This window comes from Ursus maritimus, unplaced genomic scaffold (assembly GCF_017311325.1).
Source record: "Ursus maritimus isolate PB19 unplaced genomic scaffold, ASM1731132v1 scaffold_23, whole genome shotgun sequence".
Taxonomy (NCBI): Eukaryota; Metazoa; Chordata; class Mammalia; order Carnivora; family Ursidae; genus Ursus; species Ursus maritimus.
In genome coordinates, this window is record NW_024424786.1 from 37,230,327 (window position 1) to 37,236,326 (window position 6,000).

The window sequence follows — 6,000 nt, forward strand, 5'->3', positions numbered from 1 at the left end:
TTGATGAAGTCCAGTTTACCAGCTTTTCCTTTGATGGTGTTATCGCTTTTTGTGACTTGTTTCAGAAACCTTTGCCCCTCCCTGGGTCACAAAGGTACATTTATATCTTGAAAGAATTTTTAGATACACCATGAGGTAAGGTTTGAGGCTCTTTTCTCTTTCCGTAGAGATACCCAGTTATTCCAACATCATTTATTAAAAAGACTTCCTGTCCTATTGGCTTGCTGTGACATCTTTGTCAAAAATCCTGTCTGTCACTGTGAAAATAAAACCACATTATTGAATTTTTAAATTTTTTAAATAAAATGTTCAAATGAAAAATGCAGCTGAAAGTAATAATTGAATTACAAAAATTCATATTTAAAAATAAGTTCCTAAAAAAAAAAAAAAAAAAAAAAAAAAAGCTAGTTCCTCCCTGAGAAAAATGGGACTGGCGAAGACTGGTTTATCATAAAAGATTTCTTGGCTTCCCAGTATCGTTTATATCGAAAATGAAAATCAAGTTCTCCATCAAAAAGCAATTCTCTTTTTAGACCGTGATATTAACCAGCTTTGAGAATGCCAACAGCCCATATGTATGTAGGTGGAGGGAGCAAAAGATGTTAACTGTCTTTCTGATACAATTATTTATCCATTTGTCACATTAAAAAAATGGTTGTCAGCGTCCAGGAGGGTTTGTTGTGGTGACGCGTGTATACATTCAGTGCTTGGAAAGCCACACCAGTGACCCCCATCACCTACAGTGCCCGTCATCGGTGTGGCAGGAGGGTCACATGGTCGCGTGGTCGGCGTCCTGGTTAGTGTCAGGAGGACAGCCAAGACCACGCTGCTTTTAGCTTTATCCTGAGACTAATAATAGCGAGATGTGCTTATCATGGGAGGCACGCTTCTCATTTAGCTCCCTTACTCCTTCTAGAGCAAGGCAGAAGCACCCTGGTCATCCCACCTTTACTGGGAGCCAGCGGTGCCGAAAAGCCACGCCACCTGCCCAAGGTCACTCAGCTGGGGAGCTGGGGAGGTCGCACGTCAAGCCGGGCCGCCCGGCTCCATGCCTGTCCTCCTAAGCCCTCTGCAGGTTTGCCTTCTCGTAAGAAAAGAGCTTGGCACGCTGCCTGTAGGCACTGTTCCCGTTACTCGGTGATGTTGGTTCATAAATTGTTAAAAACCTGTCTGTCTCCATCCGTCCTAAAACATCAGGGAGTGTGTCCCCTCTGGGAGCCCCACGCTGATCCTTGGGTGCCCACTGCCTGTACCTCTTGGAGGCCACTGCTGGGGGCGCAGCAGCCAAAGCACCCTGAATCCATGTCCTGCCACGCAGGCAATCCCCACCTGTACCACACTGGCCTCGCTGTCCAGGGTTAACTCCTGACACCGCTGGATGACATGGCCTTCATCTCTGACGACGGAGCTGTCTCGTTCAGCTTGGGAATGATCTCCTTGAGCGATCTTAACAGAGAAGTGGCTTACGTAGAGCCGGGCTTTAGGAAGACCACCGGGGCGGGGCAAGGCACTCCAGGCAGAGGGGAACTGCGGGGGTAAATGAGCCCTGGACAGAATGCAGGGCATGTTTGTAGAAGTCTCGAAACCTCATGGTGAGGCTGGAGCCGAGGGGCCCCTGGTCAGCTAGACTACGCTCATAAATAAGCCTCCCAACCCCAGTGGCTTCACAAAGCTAAGTTTATTTCTCTCACTTGGAGCACTGCAGGTCCCAGGGACGCCGGACAGAGCACCGCAGCTCTCCATGTCGCTGGCCTCTGTGCGGCGACTCGGCGACCCACGCCGCTCCCATCTTTTGCTCTTCTGTGCCAACACGGGGGCTCCACCCCCAGCCTCTTCTGACTCCCTCCGGCTGGGAGTGGCGGTTCTCAATCCCCCAGAACGGGCCCCACTGTGTTTATTGAACCGCGGGGGAGGCTGGGGAATATAAAATCATCCCAAACACGTCCTGAGTGCTTTCTCTGTGCCAGGCTGTGTGCTAAGCACTTAAATGTGTCTCTTCTGAATCCCTCGGCCCCTAAGTGCGTGAGTTCTGCTGTGGGACCTCACCGCTGCGATCTCATCACTCAGCTAAGGGAACAGCCTTGGAGAAGTTAAGGGCATCCGACAGAACAGCCCACATAAAGACAGCGCTGGAGATTTGAACCCGGGTCTCCGTGTATCCAGAACCCCTGCTCTGGGCCCCCTGCACTGAGTTCCTTGCTGATCACTGCTGAGAATATCTTCATCCCACTGGAGCCCCGGGACTGGGTTCTTATTTTCTGCTCCGTCTCATTTCAGCTTCCCCGGGAGTCATGAATTTTTAAACCTCGTGCAAGATCAACCAGTTCACCCAGAGGAGACAGTAAAAGAACAAGAACAGGCAGAAACAGAACAGCCATCAAATAAGCACCGGAGTTCTTCCAGGAAATGTCCACCTGCGGGGGGGGTGGGGGGGTGAACCCGAAGAAGTTGTGCAGGCATGGCGGGACGTGCAGAGAGCGTGCTCAGGTCATCAAGGGAATTGTGGCCTTTTAGCAAAAGAGAGACAGAGGGAGAGTGGACTTAGGCTATCAGCCTTGGGCTATTTCAGTTTCTGATGGAACAGAAGGACCTCGAGAGAGAATGAGCTGGGCGACCGCTCTGGCCCAGATGACGGGGGAGCCAAGCATCATTTCCAGGTCTGTTTGAAGAAACACTTCCAAGGCCCTGAGGCCAAAACAAACACCACATCTCAAACTTCAAACAAACAAGCCAAACCTTCTGTTCTGGCCCAGCCCCCTCTTTTCACAGGCCGCCAGGACCAGAGAGGGGGGGTTGATTAAGGAACGTCACACAGCCCTATTTGTGCCGGAGGTGGACATCGAAGCCAAGTTCCAGAAGAGGCTCAGAAAGGAGCAGGAATGTGACCTGGTCTCACTCAAGACAGGAGCCCTCCTGCCCTTTCCTCTCCCACCAAGTGGGATACACCCCAAAGAAATTCGAGCAGGCACTCAAAGGGACCCATGTGCATAGCAGTGTTATTCACAATAACCCAAAGTGGAAACAACCCAAGGGTCCACGCACGGCTGACTGGTTAACCAACATACGGTTTAGCCACACAATGGAACACTGTGCAGCCTTTTTTTTTTAAAAAGGAAATTTTGACACAGGCTACATTGGGGAGAAAGCTTGAGGACATGCTGCTGAGTGAAATAGACCAGACACAAAAGGACACACACTGTATGATCCCTCTGACAGGCGGTCCCGCGAGCAGGCCAATTCAGAGAGACAGAAAGTAGCACGTGGTTGCTGGGGTCTGGGGGGGACGAGAGCATGGGGAGTGTTTCCTGGACAGTTTCAATTTGGGAAAATGACAAAGTTCTGGGCTATCACCAGTCGTGCAATATCGTGAACGTATTCAATGCCACAGAACTGCACACTTTAAAATGGTTGAAATGGTAAATTTTATGTTACATGTGTTTACCACAATTTTACCACAATTTTAAAGCAAGGAGAACCAAGTCCCCTCTCTGTGTGGCACCCCCAGCCTCCCGCTCAGCTGCACCCCAGAGGCCCACTTTCTGCTTCTTAGTCATCTTGGCCGAGTTGGATGATTTTAGACTTTCTGTGGATTTTCTCCCTGAGGCTCCCGCACTGACCAAGGAGCTGAGTGCGGGAGAGGGCAAGGGAGGCACAAGTTTCAAAAAAGAAAACTGCCATCAAAGCTCAGATTCTGAAAATAGCTTGGAGAACCTTCTAGTTCAACCCATGAGGCAACATCAAAACAGCCACCAGCTTGCCCCTCGGGGCCAGCCTGCCTGGATTCAAATAATGACTCCTCCCCCATTCACTGTGTGACCTCAGATGAGTGAAGCAGCCTCTCTGTGCCTCAGTTTCTTCATTTGTAAAATGCAGGTGCTGACGCTACCCCCCCCCCCAGGAGCACACCTCACTGGGTGGTGAGGTTTGAATGTTTTTTTTTTTTTTATTATTTGACAGAGAGAGAGACAGCCAGCGAGAGAGGGAACACAAGCAGGGGGAGTGGGAGAGGAAGAAGCAGGCTCCCAGTGGAGGAGCCTGATGCGGGGTTCAATCCCATAACGCCGGGATCATGCCCTGAGCCGAAGGCAGACGCTTAACGACTGAGCCACCCAGGTGCCCCAGAGGTGTGAATGTGTAAACACACGTGAAGCACTTAGAACAGTGCCTGGTACCAAATACAGCCCGAGAGAGAGCTTGCTATTATTGTCATCCACATTCAAGTGAATTCAAACTTCTGTTTGAATGCCTTCTGGGATGGCGAGCTCACTCCCCACCAGGCACCCTATTCCCCAGTTAGAAGGTTGGGTGTTTTAGGAAGCTTTTCCCTCCTTGAACCTCTCTTCCTGACAAAGTTGGCCCTGCCCTCCAAGGCCTGCCATGAAGACACACTTCAATCAAAGTCAAACGGCACCTGCTCAGTGGTGTGCTGCCTCATTTGCCCAAGTTGATCTTCCTCTGGGGACCCAGAGCTCGCAGCCCAGAGCCCAGAGTGCAGATGTCTGTCCCCGTTCAGGACTCAGCAGTCAAAGAGTGGTGCACGCTAGCCCCGGACGCCCGCCGGGCCCTCCCCCATCAGTCCCAGCTACGGAGTTCTGTGCACCAGGGCCCCCAAATCCTCTAGCTGGTTCCTGAGCCTCAACCTTCCAGGCTTCAGAGGCGAGGCAGCTGCTGGTGTCTGGGGCCAGCCCAGCTCCTTCTCGCAGGAGGGAAATAGGGCTGAATCTTACTGCTCAGGACGGGGCAGGTTTAGAAAGGAGAAAGTGGTCACCCACCTGGCCAGCGCAGTCTGTCCCTTTGGAAAATCTCTGAGCTCCACCAAATGGTGTTAGAGCCTACTGCTACAGTCCCAGCACTTTACAGCAAATTTGCCAGCACGTTCTAGCAGGCTGGGCGTGGATTCTGGAGTCAGAGCTGGCTTTACCCCTTCCTGCCCGTGAGGCCTAGGCAGTTTCCTCGTGTGTGAAATGGGGGCAGTAACAACAATCTCTGCTTGTAGGTCTGGAATGAAGAGCGAAGAGTTAGCACAGCTCTGCCCCTGCATGGAAAATGCTTAATCAATGGGAACAGTTATGGGAAGAGGGGCTGAGGTGGGCCCTGGATTTCCCACTTACAATCTGGAAGGATCATTTAGTCTGTTGCTTCATTTTACAGATAGAAAAACAGGCCTCGAGCCAAGAGGTCCAAAAGTCACACAGCAATTTGGCTACCGCCTGGACCAGCACCCAGTGAGCAGACCCTAGGCTCCTGTTCCTTGTAGGTTCCAGCCCTTGCCCTCCCGGAACACTTCTTGCCAGGTCGGCCCCTTGGGATCTGGATAGCTGGTGAGGCAGGGTGGTCTGTGGCTGGGGGAGGATAGTGGCTCTGCCCCTCCTCAGTTCCCTCCGGGAGCCCCCCAGCCTTAGGAGGGCAGCACCTGCGGCATCGCTTGCAGTTCCAAGGGACAGCCGCTGGGTGTCGCCACACAGCAAAAAACAAAAACAAAAACAAAACCAAAAAAAAAAAAAAAAAAAAAAACCCAACAAAAAGCGACAGGCCACCGGGAGCCCAGACCTAATGGGAGTTCAGTCTGGGAGCAAACATCTCCCAAAATTCCCCCCCCATTCTCTGTGGGCTGCAGGCCAGGCTGTCCCCAGCAGCTCCAGAGTTTCCGTCACAGTGCTACTGACGATGTCAAACCTTTCACCACTTCCTTTGCCCTGCCAGCTGCTGAAGGGAAAACCTGGCACAGCCTCTCCCAGCTGAGCGCCTCCCCACACAGTGCTCCGGCCACCTGGGACCCATCACCACCCCCAGCCTGCCAGCGCTACCCACCTTTGCCCTGGCAGGGCCCTCCAGGTGGGGAGCCCTCCCTCACCTCCACCTGGTGCAGGCCTGCCACCTGCTAGACACTGTGCGCAGAGTATTTCGAGTGCTTTCTGTGTACCACAACCCCACAGGGAGGCACCGTTTTCCAGAAAGGGAAACTGAGGCACAAGTAACACGCATCGAGTCTTAGTTATT